This window comes from Struthio camelus, chromosome 2 (genome assembly GCF_040807025.1).
Source record: "Struthio camelus isolate bStrCam1 chromosome 2, bStrCam1.hap1, whole genome shotgun sequence".
Classification (NCBI taxonomy): Eukaryota; Metazoa; Chordata; class Aves; order Struthioniformes; family Struthionidae; genus Struthio; species Struthio camelus.
In genome coordinates, this window is record NC_090943.1 from 148,947,892 (window position 1) to 148,970,403 (window position 22,512).

Genomic DNA, 22,512 nt, shown 5'->3' on the forward strand with positions numbered 1-22,512 from the left:
GCCCTGTAGCTTGAAATGCTGAGCAGCAGGACTACGATCAGCCAGTCCTCTACAGCAACTTCGGAGGACCATCCCCCCTAAAGGCTGCGGGTCCCAGAGAAACCCTGGCCTGTGGGTCAAAATCACAGAGGAGGAGAGGTGGGAAGGAGCCAGTGTTTCTTGAGTCTCCCAAGAGTGGGGCAAGGCTCCAAGGATGGCATCTCAGAGTGGGGCCGTGACTCTTTCCTTTAACTTGGCTGTCCAGGAAAGTGAATAATGCCTGCGTGTTACTTCTCTGTCTTTACAGGATCCATGCCTGAAGTATCCTGAAGGGACGTGAAAGTGAAGAAGGGAAAAAACAAAGAAGAAAATGTTTGATGACCTCATTCGAGCTCTGAGAAATGCAGAAACCCTCAGGAACAGAGAACGTTTCTTTGGGAGGAGCAAAGGCCGGGGAATGTAGGAGAACCCTCATCCTGATCAAAGAACTGATGGCAAAATGGTTCCTGGTGGTGAAGCCACCTTTGATGCTGTGAGCAGATTACAAAGCCATGCCGCACCAGTTCCCGAGATTCCCAGACAGAGAAAGCTGGTCACACACCCTCGGAGATTTTCCACTATGAGCCAAGAACTCCCGGTCTTGTATCCTGAAATCTCTCCTGTCCTTTAATTTAAACCCCTCACATTTGCTCTGCTTGCGAGGCATTAAAGCATTGTGTTTTCCAGAAAAATTTTGTATTGCACTAATATTTGTCTTAATTTTAAATCTGAATTTTATTTTTTTCTTGTACTAACATAATCCAGTTTATAGCCCAATATAGAAAAATCCGTCAAGACCTAGAAAAAGCCTGCAAAGCTTGTGTAAAGATGCTGCAGGCAGACAGTAAAGCCCCACAGGCCAGCACTGAGGCACTCAAACTGGTTATGCACAAGTTCCACAATTTTATACATTCATGTATAAAAGCGTACTCAGGCACTCCAAAAAAATCTCACAGAGCAATAATACAGAGCCTCCTCCTCTTCCTCCACCCCCTGCCTCCCAACATTGTGCCCTGCAGGGAAATGCGTTGTGCTACTGTTGACGTTTCCCCTGAGCAGACTCATATCCACGACAATATGAAAAATTAATAAAGGAGTACAGAGTGCATTAACAAACGCTGCCATATCTCCCACAGTTAGTTGACATCCACTGTTCTGTTTTAAATTAATAAAGGCTTGCCGAGCATGTAGAACTCGCACCTCATAGCAAAGGAAATGTCCCACACAGCTCAGCAGGTCATGTCACTGTATCAGTGATGCTCTGTACCACAAATCATGAGAAATATCCCAAGTATTATGTCAAGGCTGTGTTCAAGGTGTTGCTCTCAGCATAGGTGTAGGAGGGCTGTCTGACTCATGCTCTAGAAATTGCCATTCCAGTGGGTGCATGACACAGGCTACTGAAACAGCCTAGAAGTATCTGGAGCTCTGCTCTCCAGGCCGAGAGTCCCTCTTTCCTTCTGGTGCAGACAGTGGGCGGTTCTAACTGAAGACCGGTATTGCTTGGCTGGTTAATCCAGTGCTTGTCTCCAACACAGCTTTTTACAACCGGAAGCTACACTGCACTGCTGTCCTGTTACTGGTAGTTAAATGGCTCTGTTCTGTAATGCAGATGTCCCACAAACATTTTGTTCAGCCATGCAGCAAGGGGACAGACAGGATCTTCTAGAACCTACAGGAGAAACCCTGGCACTGGTGACGACACTCTTAGTCCTGATGGCAGTGCACGCTTCTTCCAGCAGGGGAGGCAGGTGGCAACCTGGTGAACTGCATACTTTGTAAAGACCACGACCTCTTAATAGTTGTAAACTTTTCACAAGCCCTGAGGTGCAGCAGAGAAGCCCTAGATGAAGGGCTTTCCCTAGATGGAAAGCTATGGGGTTCGGAGTCCCGCCAGTGGTGGGGTCCAAGATGAGACTGCCCAGGTGGGTGACGGTGACCCCGCTGCTGTCTGGTCTGCTCCATCTAGGTTAGGGCTGTGTCCAGCTATGGGTACCTGTCTATATTTGTTAACTCCAAGCCTTGGTTCAGGGAGAATAACAGAAAGGCCTGTGCTGTCAGCCAAGCTAGTGAAAATAGGGACCCTCGTACATGACACTGGCAACATCTCCATTTCCCCTGGAAAATGGGGACTTCTGTGTTCTGCGCTGGTGACACCTTTCCTGATGGTGATGGCTGTTCACTTTCGAACAGATCATCTCGTGTGGGCAGGCTACCATGGGGGCTCTCAGAAGAGCTGTGAGCCAAAAAGTGCCCTGCCTCTTCTCGAAAAGCTCCTGTGGGCCAACTGTGGCCCAAACTGTGCTCCTCTCCCACGGAGGGGAAAAAATGGCATGACAAGGCATGAAGAGGTTTCACAGAAAGTTCCTCCAGGAAAGCACCTTGCTAAGCCCATTGAGCTGCTCCTGCTCCTCATCTGCCTCCTTGTTCTCTTGGCACCGCTGCAGCAAGGAGGAGGAAGCTGGAAAAAATGGCAGCCAAAATTGCACGGGAGAGGTGTGCCTGCTTTGAAAATTTGCAGGTGTTCGGCACTGACAGGCTAAATATACTCACACTAATTGCCACATATACCCGATTACCAGCCCACTAACATTGGGGAGAGCTGTTTTGTCCACAGTGATTTGTCAAGAACTTAAAAAGCGATCCCGGCCGCTCTCAAAAGGTGAATCGTAGGGGTTTAATAGTTTAAACACCTATGTGGAAATCATTGACTTCTGGCTACGCTCTGTTACTCTGTCCCACCGTGTCCCACGGGAGTGATTCCGCAGCCCAATGGCACCACAGGGTAACATGGGATCCCAGCTCATGGCGCTGGCTATGTCCTCCCTCCCTTTCTCCAACTGGAAATAATGACTCTTAGTAAAGTAAAAGCTGTGTGTTCCTTTGGAGACTGTTCCTGCATACTAGTTTGTATGAAGTAATTGCATTGCAACACCGCACTTCAAAGTAGACTCTTTTGTGCAGCCAGCCCTGCGAAGGAGAAGAGAGCTGCTCCCCAAATCTTGGCTGAGATTTGAACCTGTGGTTCTGTGAGAGCTTCAAAAGCTTTTCATCTAGGCCATGGAGTTACCTGCCTGAAAAAGGTACCAAACCCCACTTTGATTTTCAGTTTCCAGTCTATACACAGAGGCCGAATCAAAGTAACTTAAATCATGGCTTTGATTCCCATTCCCAGGGCCAGTGTAAGATGTAGTTTCGGGGGCTTCCTGCTCTTTGTTATCATCTGCTTGCTGGAGATTGGCACCTCCCCAGCAGGGCTGGGGGAGCTCGATGTGTGTGTGTGCATTGCTGTGCTCTGATGCTCGCAGCTTTCCAAGGCAGTATTGAAACTCAGGCGTTCACGAGCAGAAACAATTGTGAGAGCTGATCAAGTAGCATTTGCCTTGAAACACACTTATTCTGTTCTCCAGGATAATATACTTGGTATTCTGGTTTAGCAGTGTTTATACATACCCATAAGCAGTTGTTTACATCATACTTTGTAATTGCCTTCACAGAGCTGTTTTGTTGTTTCTGGGGGTGAGGCAATCTCTGTTTGTACTGCTTTGCTGACACACACTTTGCTGTATTAAACGGGTCTAGAATATTCCTTTCAGAAAATGCCATACCTATTTTCTCATACAGCAGTTGCCATAACTTCTGTCTCAGTGCAAAATATGGGGACAGCTGACTTTCTGTCATTAAATAAACCTCTCACTGTGCAACTGAAGTTGAGGTAGGTTAATTTGATCTACACCTACTGAAAATAGGATGGATCTTCAGCTATGCTAATGCACTGCTTAGTCTGAATCAAAGAGGGGCCAAAGGTTTAAAGAAGCCTTTAGGCCACCTTTCAGCTCCCTTATTTCTCAGAGGCCGGGGGGCTTCACACCTAGCCCACCTGTAACACTGCCCCTGTTTAACCGAAGATACCCCCTTGGCCTGGGATGGATAAACTGGAGTGCCTCTGGGCTCAGATGCTTGCTGTCATGTCTGAGGGTGGATGTATGGTCATGTAAGGCCCTTTGCACATGAGCTGGGTGGTGGAAGGGGACCTACTCAGGAATAGGCTAGGTTCAGTTCAAATTTGACTCTTGGCCAAGGAATGGGAAGAAGACGGAAGCATTTAGGTATGCTCTGTCTCTGCCAAAGGGGTTCTGGTTTAGTTGGAGGCACCGTAGCGATGTGGAAAGGGGCTAAAGGGACATTTATTCCCAGTTCTGTCATTCGCTTGCTAGGTGACCTACAGCAAATCGACCACCTACTTGACACTATTGGTGCTGTGTCCATATAGTGGGTACAAAAATATCTGTCTCTGCAAACACTTTGAGATCCACCATCGGGAAGTGATACCTGTGGTGTCTCTCTCTCTCTTTGCTCCTTCTGCATGGATCTTGATTTGTTTGTTATTAGCAGAAAACAAACCATTTGGTGAGACAGACCGTCCCCTTTTCCTCCAGCTATCCCCAGCCACGGAGCTTTGGCATACTCCTGGGCGGTGGGAGAAGAGCATCGGAACTCGCTGGGGCCGTGGAAGCTCCTAGGTGCCAGCTGACAAAGGCTAGCGAGCCTCCCTGCTGCCTTTGAGGAGGTCCTACCCCAGGTGCTTACTCAGCGCTTGCGTTGGGTATCGTCACCGTTGCAGTGACTTGGCAGGACTGAACCTCCCTGTGCTCTGTCGCCTGCGGGGCAAAAGTCCAGCGTCCTCCCCTAAGAGGCTGACGGAGGCAGGGGCGTGGGAAAGTGCCATTTTTTTCACCAAGGCGGCTGAGATGAGCACACACACCGAGGGCCACCAGCTCTGCCAGGAGCGACAGACCTCTGGCAGGGGGATGAGAACAGAGGGCTGGAAACCCGCAAAACCGCATCTTAAACTGGCCCTGGGAATGCAAGTCAAAGCCATGATATAAGTTAAATTGGTTCAGCTTCTGTGTACAGATGAGCCCTCTAATCTTTGAGCTGTCAAAGGCCCCTAGGGACCATTACCTTAGGTAAAGGTTACCAAAGTGCAGCTTGCCCCAGCCATACTCTTCTCATCCTCGGCAGGCAGGCAGAGGCAGCACGTGGATGCCAGCGATGTGTCCTATTCCCGTGTACGAGGGGAGCCTTCAGATGAACCGTGACGACAGCTTTCTGACCCTTTTGTTCCACCAAACTGGTGCAGATGAGCGCAACAGCTCACCTATTTTTTAAAAAAACTTTTCGAAAGATTAACACAGATTTACATCTAAGAAATCAGGCTAATTCCAGCCGAAAGTGCTGGACAATTCCTCCTGGTTCCCAGGAGGGTAACATCATAACCCATTATTAGCTGTGCTAGTTACAGTTATTTCCTTCCCACATTTCCTTTCAGGTGTCACACTAGAATGCTATTTCTTTTCTTCCTGAGAGCACTATTTTTAAAACTGGAGAATTGAACGTTATTAATATAGTAGGTGTTGTACTGTGCAGCCCATTATATAATGGGGTGTTTATAGCTCTGATGCTCTTACCCAGTCCATTCGTAATCAGAAGTAATAGTACCACTTTACCATTTGCTCTGCTTGAGGATGCCGCAATAAATTCCGATGAGGCATCGCTTCACTGCAGCTGCTCTGTGATGTACAGGCTGTGTGCATTTTTACTTCTTTAATGTTTATAGCTCTTTTACAATATATGAATATCGCCGGTCCCGAGGATTCAGCCCTCGTGAATCAACCCTCAAAAAATAATGAGATTTTACAAAATGTATGCATCTGGAGCGTTTTTTATTGGTCTTCAAGTGTTTCAGCCTTTGTGTCGTGCTGTCAGGCTTTCCCCTGCCAGTCCCTCTGCCACAAGCTTACTTTAAGAAAGTAAAAGAAAACTGAGATTCACATGTGAATGTGTGTCTCCAACAGCTGGCCCCAAACAAAATCACCTGACAGCGTGAAACTTGGGAGAACGCTGTAAGAGTTGTCGGTATAGTCCGACAGATCCTTACCCCTGTGATGCGCCAGCATAGCGCAGTACAGCCAGATTCAGACAGCACTAAAGCAATGGCATGTAAAGCTTAAATACCAGTGCTTTTGTGTGGGAACGGCAGCCTTTGCCTCCGGCTGCTTGCTGTGGTGAGCTCCCTCCACAGAAGGAGTGGCCAAGTGCTCGTTTTTGAGGAGGTTGTGCTAGAAGCCAACGGCTGGCCTGGTGAGAGCTGAGCAGAGCTGAGAGCATGGGTCCGTGGACATTTTAGGGGGCGGCAAGGATGGTTTCAGCAGCACGCACACTTCGAAGCCCCTTGCTGTTGCTGCTGCCTGCGAGGTCCCAGCGCAAGGTGGATAAGGGAATCGATCCAGGTTTAAAACAGCCGTGCTTCTCCCTCCCTGCCCTTCTCCCGCCAATTTTAAAGCGTTGCTTGAAAGCTGCACAGCCTCCTGACCCCGTTCCCCGGGGGGCCCTGCAGCAGCAGCAATGGCACGGCTGCAGGGGCAGCGCGGCTGCAGCGCTGGGAGCGGGCGGCACGCCGCCGTGCATCGGAGAGCTCCGCCGGGCTGATCACGGACCGAGGGAGGGCTGGTCACCGTCAGCTCCTTCCTGAAGGCCCTGGAGCTCCTGAGCCCAGCCTCTGCAGATGTTTAAAACTTTGTTCTTCTCCTGAGCTGCCATCAGCTGCTGTCCCTGCCTTAGGCTGCTCTTCTCTTCGCTCTGCACCCAGCCTTCTCCCCGCGCTCGTGTTCTCCACCTATAGGTTTTCCCATTCCTATTGCCCTCCCCGTCTTTCTTTCCTTTCCTTCTTTATAGCCATCTCCCTTTGTTTTCTTATCGTCTTACTGATCAGCTCTTATTACCCTCCACCATTTCTTCTCTGATGAGCCTTTCCTGACACTGAAACTGTATTTCTGAACAACTGGAGCATAATGAGCAGAAAAGCTGAGAGTAACAGCTCTGCCGAAAGCGTGTTCTCCTTTGTGTGGTGCACAAGCGCGAGCAAGAGCTCTTGTCATTACTTCAGTGCACGCTGGCGAGACACAGCGCTCCTTTTCCCCAGCCTTCATCTCCTTCATCTTTTAAAAGAGTTCCCTGGTGACAGAGGCTGCATTTCCCTATTAGTATGCGCAACTTCTAGCACGTCTGATCACTCCTGCAATGTAAGTGCTGAGTAATAGTAAAAATAATACACAAAGCACTCACTGCCTGCAATCCTAGGCTGTCTGGAGTCATGCACTTCAGCAGCAGCTCTAATAGTCGCCCACTTACATCGCCCTAAGGAACCTGGAGCATCCTCCAGAGGTGACTAGGTGCCCTTATCCTCGTGCCACGCGCGAGCAACAGTGACTCGCCGTGAGACACATAGCGTGTCCCCAGCAGCGTGAAGGGAGATGGAGAGTTTGCTAAACGCTTGCACCATGCTTTCAACGTTTCACCTCCTCCTTCAGCCGTAGCAGTGGGAACCAGGACGTGATTTCAGAGGGGAAAGGAACCAGAACTGTCACGGGATGAGTGATTTTACGAGCCCCCTGACTGCCGCCACAGCGGAGTCAGAGGATTGCAAAGCGGTAAATGAGAAGGGAATATTAGGTCCACCTCTGTTTGCTAACATCCTTTATTCCTTTTGTAAATAATGCTCTCAGCCAGGGTTTCCCAAAGGGGAATCTGGAGGGAATCACACAGCCTCCGCATGGGCTCATGTAAGAGAGGAAGCAGCTGGTCCCTGACATTTATTGCTGTACTTCAGCTGGCGAGCTTTGGTTGAAAGACTGCACACGAATGCATTCTCTGCGCTGTTTGCGTCCTCCCTCCTTTTGTTCAGTTAATTAATTAACACCATAACGGAAAAAAACCCTGCGAGTTCGTCTCACGCAGCCAGGGAAGGCCGGAGCAGAGGCAGAGGTAAGGTTCAGGTGCTGCTGGACACAGGTTTGTTCCTGTTCTTATTTTAGCTGAAGCGGCTCAGCCTCCCTGGCTAATACGCGATAATGCAGTTTGTTTACAGCAAGTGTCGTGCACGGCCCAGCTGCACGAGGGGCTACGTGACTTCATTGACTCATAACAGAATTATTGGGCTACCCAGTCCATTCCTTCGCTGGGGCAACAGCGTTCGCCGTGTACCGACCCAGGGGCTTTATGCACGCTAATTAAGCTTCACAACTTTTCTCTGAGGTGAGTGTAACTATTGGCGTTTTTCAGATGTAGGAAGGGAGAAACAAGTCTTGCGCCCAGGGGCATGAGCCACAGCGGCTGCGCGGCAGCTACGCAACGGCTAATGCTGCCCCAGGACGGGTGAAGCCGGCCGAGCACGGCGGGGCGCAGGGCTGCCTCTCGCTCTCAGCGCAGGCTTACGCTGGCCACAAAAATGTCCCCGGCAACCCATCTTTTTTCCCAGTCGCTGTTCTCAGCTAAGCCTGGTGCACAGGAGCCTCTATCAGCCACAGCTTTTTTTCCCTTTGGTTCAGACCAAAGGGAACATTGCTTACTTTCATCCCATTTTACATCATCCCGTGTCACAGCAGAGACCAATGGCTACTCTTGGAGAATACCGCTGCAGCAAAAGAACAGGCGAACAATCCAGAAAGAGGGAAAAAACCTATGGGTACCTTCCTAGTACCAGCTTAGTACCAGAAACCTCTCAGATGGGAGCTTCGTAATCAAGATAAACATGTAGGTGAGTTTTTGACTCTACTCCCAAGTCCATTGAAGTCATGGGGAAAAAAAAGTTCCCTGATTTCACTGAGCCCAAGACTTGGGTTTGGAATAGGGGGCTTAATTACTGCTCACTGGAGCCAATGGCAAGAACTGTAATAACCTCAGCCCGCGGCCCAGCTCCTGGTGCCAGCACCGCTTCGAACCGGCTGAAGCAGTTGCTGTTTACGCTGTCCCCACCAGCTAAGCACTCTTGCCTGCTGCCAGCCTCCTGGGTTGCACCAGCCCGAGTGTTTGTGTAACCAGGCAGTAAACTGCATTAGGAAATAACCTAGCAAAAATATATCTGTTCCCTGGTGCCGTTCACGACGTGGCTGCCCCAGCAGCTGGGCCAGCCCGACGGCGAGGTGGCACAGGGTCCAGGACAAGCGGGCAGATGTCCCTGCTCACCGAGACGTCGCTCCCCTGCCAGGTGCTCTCAGCCTGACGTGACGCTAGGAGGCTGAGCTGCTCCAGCGACGTCGCTGGGAAAAGAGGGGATCCCCGGCTCCTGCCATTTCTCTGGTGCTGGCCCTCTCGAGCCTTCGCTGGATGCCTCACTGGACCGACACAATTCACCAACCTGGCAGCAAATTGAGCCGGCCAAAAGAAGGGCTAGTCCTCTAACAGGCTGTTAGATGGCTCGGCTCTCCGGTATAACTTCAGCCTCAGTGACCAGTTCCTTGATCCGTGTCACTTATACAAGGACACACATTCACGGCCGTGGGCCTCCCCACGCTTCGTGGAGATGATCCACACTTACAGTGTAGGTACCAGAGAGCACAAGGCAAGAACATGGTGACTACAGAAACTCCTTCAGCATCACTACAGCGGCATTTTGTTTACTGAGCTCTTCTGTCCCCATTCAAGCGTCACCGCACGGGCCCACTGCCGGGCCGCTCCCAGGACTGCGCTTTGGGGACAACTGCTGCTGACGCTGCTTGGCGTTTTCTCTGCTTTTTAATCCCAAACTGTGACTGAGTCGGACATACCTGTTACATGCAAAACTCCCAAGTTTCACTTTTGTATCACTCAAAAGCAGCTCGGCCAGGGGTGGGTTTTTTCCAGTTTCTCCCTCGTGACTTTGAACATCAACTTTCAGCCTGAAAAAATATTTACAGCTGTGTTATATAAACTAATGAAAAACAGTGTTTAAAATGAAAGTGCTGGCACAACTTTATGGAGAACAGCAGTGGAAATAGCCATGTGGTCATAAACAGGCTATCTGATACGGTTTATAGTTTAACTCGTTGCTTACTTTAGAAACTTAGGCCTATGTTTCCAAACGTGTCCTATAATTCTGAGTCCTCCGGGGCATTCGCATGTATTGCTTTAGTCACCCAGACCTGAGTCTGGGTACTTTCATGAGTACGTCGCCTTGGAGTAGTTCAGGGAGAAACAAGTCTTTCCAAGCAGGGACTGTCCGTCTCTCCATATGCTTCACAGCACAGAACACATGGTAAATAAAGCTGGAGTTTCTAAGGCAAACAGCAAGCAATCTTGTTAAAAGAAAGGACAAGGAAACCTTTGGACACAAACAGGTTTTCCTTTTTGCAGCTCACCACTAGAAAAGCGAAAAAAGGAGAGGGATTTTATATTCCTGCTGGGCTGACTTTCTCGTGCGTAGCTGTGATAGTTTCCTATCTTGTGACGGCAATGTCGTGATGAGATATTTATAACATGCTAGGAAAAATGTTTCCTTTTTAAAGCCCATCACAGTAGCATAATAACAAGCCTTGTAATCTGTCTTCCCTATATACTGAAATCACTCGATGGAAATGAATTTTATAGGCTGACTGTTGGTGTGCATATTAAAGCCATTTCTAAGGAAAGGCTGTAAAACATGCATCCATACGCTGTGCTGTGCACACATGACTGCACAACGAGATTAGGCCACATGGCAGTAAAAATGCTTGTGCCTGGGCTAACAAGAGCTTCCGCCGTGCTTACTGCGACCGACGCTGCTCTGGTACCCGCGCAAGGGTGGGAGCAGCGCGACTGCAGATAAGCCTTTACAGTAAATCAGCAATAACATGGCTTGGCTGCAGGCCTGAGTAATAACTAACCAGTTTTATGTTAATTATTTGCTCTCCTTCTACGTATAGCGATAGTTACGGGACAGTAATAAGCATAAATCAGTGTGTAGCAGAGCGTAGTGCAGTGTGTAGCTGAGTTTCAGAAATTCTCTGCTTTTTTGCACACCACTTGACAAGAGATGCGAACGACTCTGTCAGTCCTTTGGCCGCGGCTTCTTTCTCGCACCCTCTGAGAAAGTAATGTGCTGGGTGGTGTTTGCATGGACAGATAGTCACTCTCATATGGCCCTCATCCGCCTGGATAGTTCATTGCAGAGTTCCCGTACACTTTTAACACGGTCATTTACCCTAATACAGTGGCTGCAAAACAGACATGCTCTCCCGAGCCCCCCAGGAAATGGGATCCAGTGGGAATATATCTCCAGATCTAGAATGTAACCGCAAAGCCGCTGGGCAGCAAAACCACAGAGTCCGCCTCTGTCCTCCTCCATCCATCCTGGCCACAAGTGCCCAGCACTAAAATCACCACCCCATCGGGAGAGCCAGCAGAGCTCTCTGTGGGAGCGCACAGTACTGGGAAATTGGTGCAGCTTTAAAAAGTCGGCACTTTTTTTTTCCCGGGGTTACTTTTTTAAGTACCCTGATATACCCCTGATATACCAACAGGGCAGCACGCAGTAGCACTGGCAGAGGCAGAGACAAATGTTAGAGATGGGAATACGTTTAATCAGCATTGCCTCGAATGCTTCCCTTTGTGGATCCACGACCTGAGACCTGTCTCCATCACAAAAAGGTCATCCTGGGAAACCACTGGTTAGGAGGGGCGCTGACTCCCTAGCCAATTGCACTAAGGGACTACCTGCCCCCTTACAAATCTGAACCTAGTAAGTCCTTTGGGCAAGAGGTTTAGACACATAAACATCTCTTAAGTGCTTTTGGAGGTGGTGCTCTTGATCTCGTCAGCTTGGTCTCCATTGATGAGAACTTTGATTCTCCGTTGGGATTTCTTGCCTAGTCATTCAAGGCTGCCGTACTCTTAAAAGGGTTGCCAATATACTTCCATGCTAGGGACAACCCAGTGATCCCTGCAAGGGGACCTTGGCTGAAGACGTCTTTGGCCAGAAACATGGCTTTGCCAGCATAACTTTTAAGTAATCGTAAGTATTTTCAGTTGCAGGTTAAATTCTACCAAATCCCAAATATACACTCCTTGATGTGCACTTTGCACAAATACAAACGGCTAACCCGAGAGCAAGACAGAAGAGAACTAGGCCCCAGAGAGATAAGCTTTAATAACGCTGCAGCCTCCCAGGGAGGCAATTTGTGCAGCAGTTAAATAAAGCAAACACTATTGGAATTTAACAAATAACACAGATTAATAACAGAGGGAAACATTCTCCATTATCTGGGTGGGACATGCATTGTTTCATTGATATTGCTGCAGTGCAGGGAGATTGAAATAAATCGTGTTTTAATTAAAATAAAATATAAAAAAGGGAAGACAAAGGGAGCGCTAATGTCTACTCCAGAAAGTGCTGTTCTTGATAATGATGGGCAGAACTCATCTGGGGAGCACGAAGGTGGTCAAGCAGGCCATAAAGAGAAAAATTGAATGGAAAATGCTTTGAGTCAGGCTGACAGCTTGGTTAATAGAGTTCTGTGCTAACGAATCTTAGCATTTACGTGGGCTCCCCCGCCTTCAAAGTGACTAGGACAGGGAGGGATGCTTTATAACGTTGCGGCGAGTATAACGTAGCTGGCTCCCCGCAAGCCTGGCTCCTCGTTACTGGCGCGCGCCGTTGCGTTATCAGACCGCCCGCACAGCTGGCGAAATTATTCTAAAAATCAAACCTTACATTTGGAGAAACATCAGCGAAGTGCTCAATGCTCCAAGCGCTCCCTGCTTTCAGTGGCAGAATAGCTCCCGCACATGCCGAAACTTAGACCCGGGTGTACGAACAGCAGCAGTAGCCACCGAGGCACCCAAAATGAGCAGTCTGTGTCCTGCTCCAGTCTGGTTAAACTCAGCGACTCTGTCAGGAACATGCCGGGGTCTTCGGCAGACTCTGCCGCGAGGAGGAACGTAACAGCAGCCGTAGGCTGCGTTGGGCTCGGCTCGCGGTTTGCAGCACTTTCCGTGCTAGGTCCCACCCCTGTTTAACACCGTGGAAAGGGCTGTGCTGGGATCTCAAACTTGCGCTACTGCAAAAACGAAATGATGACTTTGTCAAAAAATGGGAAAAGTGTTTGGAAAAAGCCCAGCTCTTGCAGTCCTCATTTTTTTTAATGCGTTTGTTTGTTTTATTCTATTTACAGCTCCCCGCTTCCTGGTGCCTCTGATTACATTTCACCTTGCAGCTGCCCAGGCTGCAAAGGCAGCGAGGCGGCGAGCCTGGCTGCCGCCCAGCTGGCCTCTGCCCCAGCGCTCGCCGTCACGCGCGGAGGGCTGCGGCAGCGGTCCCTCGCCGGGCTAACCCGCCCCACCGGCTTTACATCATTAAAGGAAACGAACTTGAAGTTACATTAAAATAAATAAATAAGATCGGCGCGCAAGGACATTAAGATTACAGGGCAAGCTCTCTGATTCAGCGGCGCTCTGCGCCCGTTTGGCAGCAGCATGAATGACGGCGGGAGGCGGGAAGCAGCGAGGAGCGAAGTCCCGAGTCTTCGGCTTTCAAGGAAATTTGCAAAAGCCACTGTCTCAACAGCCAAGATTTACATGTACCTTCCTGCAAAGAATTACTTTTCTATGGGCAAGTAATCGTGCCCTGCACTGCTGAGCTAATGATATATAAAATCACTCCGACGAGCCCGCGTCCCACGGTGGCACTAGGCAGCAGCACCGGGGAAAGGGTTTCCAAACAAACTGTCGGCGACTAGAAAACAACTCAGAGCAGGTCGCTCACAATAAATCTTCACATGACACTGAAGCCGGACTCGTCTTACCAAGAGCTAAGAGTAGACAGAGAAATGCTAAGGACAGATGGCCGTGCCTTTCCCAGGGATACAGCCATCGATGAACGTGCACCATTGCTAACCACTGTATATGTCCGTGCCTCTCTCAGCAGCGTACATTACTGGTAAGGGCCGCAACACGTTTCGAGGGAACGAGTCTTAATTGTGCTGTGGTTTAGAACCAGTGGCTGTAGCTCTTTCAATTTAACATGGCTCTAGCTTCGAATATCCTACGTTATGGAAAATCAGAAGTTAAACTGGAACTGGTTTACCTGCCGAGATCTGAATTTCATGTGTTATGGGTCTCCTGCCGCAGCTGGTGTCAGAACTTACCTAATGCAGCATCGCGGGAGGTTACATCCTTTACGTGGTTATACTTATCTCTTCTGATGCTTATCTGAATTGCAGCTGAGCACAGGGAAATACATTCTGAATTCAGATCTGTGCAAGTGCGAATAGTAATAGCAACAGCAGCAATCGTAATGCATAATTATTGCCTCTCCCTGTCCAAAGAACTCAGGAGTTTTCATGTTTTACAGGTATATGCATATCGTATTTTCCTCAACAGCTTCTGGGTGGGTAATCCATACAAACCAGGAAATCTGTCTCAATGTTAGAAGTCTGTGAAGCTGATCGTACAGAACGTATGGCCACATGCATAAAATGAACGAGCCAAACTCTGAAGTATGTATTTTTTTCTCTGACATCATTTAGCTTCAATTCTTTTGGGTTATCTGCAGCTACAGGATCAAAAAAAATTTGAGAGAGTAGAGTAACTTACCAAAAATATACCTCCATACTATTACATGTGAATAAAACTTGCCTTTTTCTATACTATTTATGGACACATTTGTTTGTAAACCTATTTAAAACATTTTAAAAAACTTTTTGAGGTTCGCTTGCACCATTTCATAGTTCTACTGCAGAACAAAGCTGACATCTCCAGATGGCAAATATAAACATCAAAAGATGAGCTGTCACTCAAAGACACGTGGGAAACATTTGCGAAAGCTGCGTACAGTGTCAGAAGAATTTCAGTAGTAGAGTAAAAGTTCTTCTGAATACGCCGTTAATGCTGGCGCAATAGATCTACCTGACACACCGGAGGTGGTGAGCTGCACTCAAATGCTTTGCTACCCACAAAATGGCACTTATTTCTGGAGTTCTGTATACCCAGGAAATTATACAGTAAATCAAAAGTACAGATTACACAGTGTGCTATAAAATGTAGCATGTCTTAAGTGACATGCAAGAAACACGTGTGTGTGCATGGCTAGGAAAGCGTGTATGGGTCTCAGCCACTCTGCTGAATCAATATTTGAGAGTGTTACAGTTTTCAGTATCTCCTTTTATATAATCAGATAACTGCAACTACAAATTTTACTTGAGGACTGACATTTTTACATTACAATGGCTTCTTTGTTGCTCCAAGCAGCAATATATATGCAACAAATCAGTTCAGAAAGAAAATGCTTTCCATCACACCAGCGTTTGCCTTATTATTAGAACGAGGAACTATGTGCACGAAGAAGTTCTTCTTTATAATTTTTTACCAGCACTATTAGTCTCTTCTAGATATTGGCAGAGGTGGGAGGGGATCTGCCAAAATACATTACACATTTTGTCTCAGCTGTAGTAACAGAAGGCATTCAGGGCGAGCTGTGCAATTCAAAGCATCTACGGATGGGAGAAAGAGTTCATTCAAGACAGTGAATATTTAGTTTGAACTTTGCCACATCCCCCAGACAGAAATGGTTTTATAAATAAAATATTTGATGAAGTTTCTGCAGCAGGAAAGGCTCAAAAAACTCGCTCTTCCCGTACACCAGCCTCAGCAGAGATAGCTGTAGGTGGTGCCTGGCCCGTGCCTCAGACACCAGTTCTGCAAGTCATGGCTGCATCAGGATCCCCTCTGTTTTACGGGCTCCTCTAAGTACAAACTCCCAAAGAAACAGCGAGACTGCCTGTCAAGACCACACTTTCAAGCCCTTTGGCCCAACGCTACATATAGGCATCTTTGTGGTTTTTTTTTTTAATTTTCCCCAACATAACCATGCCATGGTTTACTGTCAGCATAGAAAAAAATGGAGTTTTGTTTATTCCTAAATCATGATTAAAGCGTTGGTTTTTGAAGGGCTGTAATACGAGCTAATGAGTCGCTATCGAGCAGATCCACATGGTTCCACTTTGCAAAGGAGATCTGCGGTGATAGAGAGCCCTAATAACTGTACTGCAATTGTATTAGGGTTGTTTCTGCAACGTCTGTCTACACAGCAAGATGGAATGATGTACAACCGTGGTGTCATGTACAAGCCCAAAATAGCTATAATGCTGCTAGCAATTAGCCATGCCATGATAGCTATATGCTGCTTTGTTCCCCTAGCAGAATATTTTATGTGGTAAAAACGGAATCTACTACTGTAGCTGCCATGCAGTAAATTTTTTGAAGTTAGTAAGCACGGAGGAATTTCAGGCATGGATGAGCTCAGGACATGACCCACTGAGATCCTTCCAGCTGCGGCTTCATGAGAGGCTGGCTCCACAGCCGCGCTGGGGCAGAAGGTCCTGCCCTCTGCTCTACCCCAGCTCAGCACCTTGCTGCTGTGCCCGGAGATACCTACGCTGGGCCATGACTCAGTGCTAGTCTGGCCTATAGACACTGCCCAGGCACAGTGGAGGAGGCTGTGAACTTCGGCTGGAGGCCAGGAGCCATCAGCTGGGGGCGGAGGGGTGCAGGGATAATCCCATGTGGAGAGCTAAACCCATATGAAACTCATCGCTTCGCCGCTCGTTTAGCCCTCTGTGGGTCCGGTAAGCACCAGCACCGGCACGAGGCACGGGTTAGAGATGGGCACCGGTGGAAAGGGCTCACCATGGGGCGGCCTTGGCTGTGTTATTAAACAGCACCTCCGTAACAAGGTGCTGGCCGGGCTACTCACAGTTACACAAGCCACCTTACAACACTGAAAGTGGGACTATCTCAGCGTAGAAAATCCTCACGTGGTCACTCAGTTCAGCTTGTTATTGTCAAAGGGTTTCTTACTGAGCAACACAACCCTCTTCCTCTTTGATATCTTAGAGGAGTTTTTCTTTGGGGCTTTTTGGGATTGTACAGTTCTTTTAGACTAGAATGATTTTATGGAGGAAGAACAATTTAGATTTGCATTCACTTCAAGAAAAGCCATCTTCAGTTTAATATTCTACCCACTTCAATTGCAGAGGCATCAATGAGCGCAGCATGGAGAGTTCAGCAGCTGAATGATGCTAGTAGTGACAACAAGAGTACATATGGGAATCCCAGGAAAACCTTAATCATCATCATTAACATTTTATTTTCTGCAGCATAATTCCTGCACCGGTGTACCACAGTTCACTGTACCATACTATGCCGTGCCCGACCCTGGTAGGAGTCTGCACAAATATGAAGAACGGCAAATGCTGCAAGGAAGAAATTAATCACAAAACTGGAATTGCCATAGGGGTTTTTCCTTTTGACATTTTTGAAATGTGTGTGTGTGTGTGTGTTTCAGGCCAGGTACGATTTTGAGGTAAAAGGAAGGTAGCTCAAGCATATAGACAGATTATGTCTAGCTCTCCTTGTTCCTAGCATTGGTGCTTATTTCTAAGTCTGCCTCTTCACAAATCACATGGCAGCTTCTAGTTTTATCACTGTTTTGCCCAGCTTACTATCTTATTCAGCTGAACGTTAAATGAAAGTAGTGAAACCCACCAGGGTGAAACAACAATGGATTTTGGCAGAATCAGTGGAGAGCTTTCCTCTTGAAGCTTGACATTCGAGAAGAAACCCAAACTTCAAGTAGGGACCATTTTAAAATGGATTGTGTGGGTACTTTTGCGAAAAGAGCAAAGCAGGGAACTTCTAAAACATACAAACTCATAATGCTGATGATATACAACTGGAGCGATGACTTACTAGCTGAAGATGGTGATCTAATGTGTATTTTATAGGAAGATTATAATGGAAGTTAATAACATTAAGTGCTTTATAAAATGGTTCATTAACTGAAAAAAAAGGTGTTTCTTCCTTGGACAAATTGCCTTAGAAATGTTAGCCTTCAGGGTCCTGTCTTCATTGTTGCAATAGAATTGTGTCAGCAGATCTACTTTATAAAGTTTTAAATCAATTCTGTGATCAGGGCTTCTGTTTATAAGCTCTTTGGGCTTAATTTCACTGCAAAGTTAGCCTGAGCTATAACTTATTCCAATTCTAATTGGAACCCTTTCTACATAAAAACATATTAAGCCTGGGTCTGTGGGTGCTTTTGATTTAGGGCAGCGAGGCTAATGGGAAGATATAGGCCAGTACTAAAGTCAGTCTACTTTGTCAGCTGCTCTGTATTGTGAGTACAATTTTGTACCATTGGAATGCTACCGGTCTTCCAGTGCCTTCCCATTAGTCCCTTCTTATTCCCAGGAGGGATCCTACTAATGGCTAGGACAGAATTAACAGCACAGGCAGCTCACGGTGCTGCTAAGAACCTTTAAGGTTCTCGGAAATCTCAGACCATGGTTTCTAAGTAAGAAGTTTTTATGGGTAAAACTGACTTTAATTGCTCTTGTCCCGTCATCTCTCCTTAGCTGTGCCCTCTGCCAGCAGTGCTCATTTCTGCTGATCCAGCATTTTTAAAAAGCCCGGAAAAAGACATATTTTTAAAGAACAGCTCACTGGCTCACAGCGTAGCTTACTAAACAGTTATGCTAGTATACTATAGGGGCTCCAATATAGGTGTGGAAGAAAGCATGAGGGGTCAAAAACCTTAAACCAGTGTTGTTGCTAAACATTTTATATTCCAAAGCTGTGGCTACTGCACCAGACACAAGTGAAGGTATAAAGAAAATCTGGGGGCAGAAACTGCAGATGTTCCCTTATATTCCAATAAGGGTCTTGAAGTAGCTACTGCAAGAGCAGTTGTGAATTCATTGCTCAGTGAGGAAGTGAGAGAACCTTGGCGAGGGCTAGTTGCAATTTTCCTAATGAAAGCCATGATTTACACCTCTGAAGTACAGTCACATCTTTTAGCAAAAAGGACATAAGGCAGGAATCAGAATGTCCAGTAGCAATTATTATGGTGTTATATCAGTCACTGATGGGAAGAGGAAACACAGGGTGAGGCCAAAAAGCTGCTGCTGTTTGGCTTTGAAGTATTGAAAAAGTTTCTTCAAAAATGTCAGGAATTTTGTTTTGCTGCTCTTAGCCTGAAAGATGCTCGCAAGAGGGAGGAGGGCGGTAATTACTCCACAATGATGAATGTCTTCCAAGAGGGGAGAGCACATTTACTGACAGCTACAGAGAGGGTCCAAAAAGAACAATTCATACCATGTAAAAAGTGGTAGCTCCCATAGCACTTTACCTGTTAATCTTCCTTCTCCAGGTCTCCAACACATCACAGCACAATGCTCTGATTCCCAGGTGGGAAATGCTCACCCTGGGCCAGCTGCAATGTTTCCCCCACTCACTTTCCCACTGTCTGCTCTTCCCGCAGCAGGGACAACTCAGTCTGCTCCAGTGCAGCTGCCGAACGGCTACAGACCAAAGCCTGGGCGTTAAGGAAAGTCAAAATTGCAGCCAGTTTACCTTGTTGCCCTTGCCTGTGAACTGTGGCAGTTCAGCAGGGCTCTGAAGAGAGGAAAACTGTGCAGTTGGAGACAGGAACTTCTCCACGTATCCTACTGTAAGCCAGAGCTTTTTTTTCCTCCAAATGTCTTGAGAGTCCTCTATTAGAAGGAGGTAAGTGACACGACCCTTGATACTTACTCTAAATTATGCATGTATAATAGCACCCAAGGATCTCATGAAATCTATTACACTGGGCACTGCACAAACACAGCAAAAAGGTATTCCTTTGCTGAAAGGTGTGCAACCTAAAGGGCTGTTTTTCATTACCCACCGAGGGTGAATTTAGCTCTACACAAAATATACAGGAAAACACAGTTGCTAATGTGATGGAAATTATTACTGTGTAATAATTTATGGATCTTGTTTGTTGACTTTGCTATTGGGAAATTCACTGTCTAAATATATTGGCTTGATTTAATAAGGGAAAAGCAGACTGAACTAATAGGTGGCTAGAAGAGAAAATAATCAGACAGGGTAAAGGAGAGCTTGAAATACGCCACTACTTCAGTAAACGCTTGTGGAGTTTTAAAAGTAATGGGGTAAAAAAGAAAAAAACAGAAAGGAACACAAGCAGATCAAAAGGACCGTATTAGCTGACAAGGGAGTGGTGCAGTGGAATCAGGCTGTCACAAGCATAATTTTTTATAGGGAGGAAGGGAAGGTCCTTCAAGAAGCTACACCTACCTGTCTTGTTCTTAAGGGCTAATAATACTTTAGATAAATGAATATGAAGTTTACTGGTTTTAAAATCTTTTGCTAATTACAGAGCCTTGCAGAGAAAAATGGCAAGGATCAAACTTTCTACTTACTGAGTAGGTACCACTAACGGACACCACGGTGCTGTCCAGGATGAGAATAAGAGCAGGAAAATTGAGGAATGCATGAGGTGTTTGTAACAACACAGAATTTCGTATCTGATGAGCTGTAGTGAGAGAGCAGCAGGCAAGAAATGTAACCGCTATCTGTAAGCATAGCAGCTTCCCCAAAATGTTTCTAGTCCGAGGGTTAGTCGTGCTTCTATCAGGAGCATGTTCAGGCCCTAAATTACATAAACAACAGTTCAGATTCAAAACACACAAAGTGGTAATCAGGTCTCAGGTGGTGCCATGTTTTTCTTTAATAATGTTCATTTTTTTTCTGATGGCTTCTAATGTCAAAAGCAAGCTTGAAGGAGGAATCTCAAGGAAGAAGGCTGGCAGTCCTGCCCAGATTGCCTCAGTCCCTTGCTCTGGTCCTTGTGGGACAAGTGCTCCCTTAATTTTAGTCAAGTCTACTTCAAATACAATTAGACAAGAGGCTTTCTTTTGGCCTACATATTGAGTGAGACACATTACTAGTAATCATTATATACTAGTTTATTGATTGTGGCTCTTCTGTATTCACTGTAGATAGGCTTGTTTTAACAGAACTGGCAAGAGACACGTCTGCTTAACAGACAATTACTGATTGAACGTTTAACAGTAAGCAGGGGTATTTTATCAGGAAGCACAGAAATGTGCAGGGAATTTTGACAAAACATGAACAGGGCTTTCTTTTGAATCTGAGGTATTTTTCAAGAGAAAGGTCAAAAGTCTTTTTTCAGAGAATTTCAAGGGTGGTTTAATATTTCGTTTTCATCTCTGCTTCATGTATTTTAATGTTTGACATAAGCAGACAAATGGAAATTATTAACAGGAATTACACATATGGAAAATCTACAAGATCCCACACAGCTGATTACACCAGGCCTTTGCTTTATATACAATGTTGCCATTAAAATGCATTCCGGTTATTAGGAAAGCTGGAAGTGAGGCAATTATTTGAATAAACAAACAAAGACCTGGTTGCCCCGTAGCTTGGTGCATCACTGAGATGTCTGAAGGCTCCTTTCCCACGCCTGCTGTCTCATACCTAAACTAGCAGGGGCTGTTGTGCAAGGCAACCTGACAGCTCCAAAAAAACAGGTAGCTCAGCACATTGCTCTGAAGCAATTCCTGCAAACCTGGCACGGTTGCGCATTTGGGGCACAGGAAGCCCACAGGATCCTTGGTTTATTAGAGGATGAAGAAAAGGTTTTGCAGCTTAGGGAAAGTGGAGGATGGAGTCAGCAGGCTGCAGGAAGCTTCCTGTGGCCCTTCCAAAGGAGACAGAAAAAACTTGTCCTGAGGGTGTGGAAGAACTGGGATGCAGCAGTTTGATTTGCCAGGCACTAGAAGAAGGTGTGGAGCTACAGACTGCTTTTGTGCCTAAAAAGTATAAGGAATAGTAATAACTTCAGCAAAAAGAAGTAACTCTCCCTCACAACTGATGCTGTAAACCCAGCCTTGCTAGCAAGCAGTATTCCTAAATTAAAATTCATAGGTAATTAAACAAAGATAAACAAAAACAATACATAAAAGAAATCCCATAGATCTGAATTGAGGTTCTTGTGTTGTGACAAAATACGCTTATTTAAATGTCTTAAGAATGAAAGTCTTCATTTTCAAAAGCAACTAATATTTTCCATTTCTACTGAAGTCTTAAATTGGGTATCCCAAGCTGTGTAAAACCGTTGGCCAACATATTTGTATTTACTCTGGGAACCAGCATAAGACTCAAGACAGTTCAGCTTATTAATTCCCCTGCTTTAATGTGTTTGGTTTTTTCAAGTTATGAAATAGTAAATACATTTGTGTCACTTAGCAACCCTAGCCCATTCTCAAGGAATGTCTTTTGTTCTTGGAAATCTATACTATACTACTATAGTAGTATATATACTATAGTACCATACTATACTATACTACTATACTATAAATACAGGTTACAAAACAATTATTGGGGAATCTAAACTCATCTTACCTAAACTCATCTTATTTGGATGGCGTTCTGGCCCCTGCGCATTCTCCACTGTAAAGTGTGTGTAGAAAATTAATGTACTTTGCACAAGCATCATTCTTTGACGCTCTCTATTGTTACAAAGGGAAGTTCTGCATATTTAATAGATATGACAGAATTTTCTGTTGAAAATAAAAGACATGAGAAATGGCTACAGAAACAAAGGACTAGAAAGGACCTCCTAGTCCCTGGGTTCACGGAGTTCAAAGCCCTCTTACTGTTTTATAAACAACACCATAAATACTTTACCATTACGATGTAACACTACCTAGCCTCTTTCATGAACTTATCAAATTGATTTATTTTAATACACAGCACTGAAGTCTGAGATCATACATCACACCGTTTCAGCATAAGGTTTTGCACATGTGAACACCTGTGCAATTCATAAGCCTT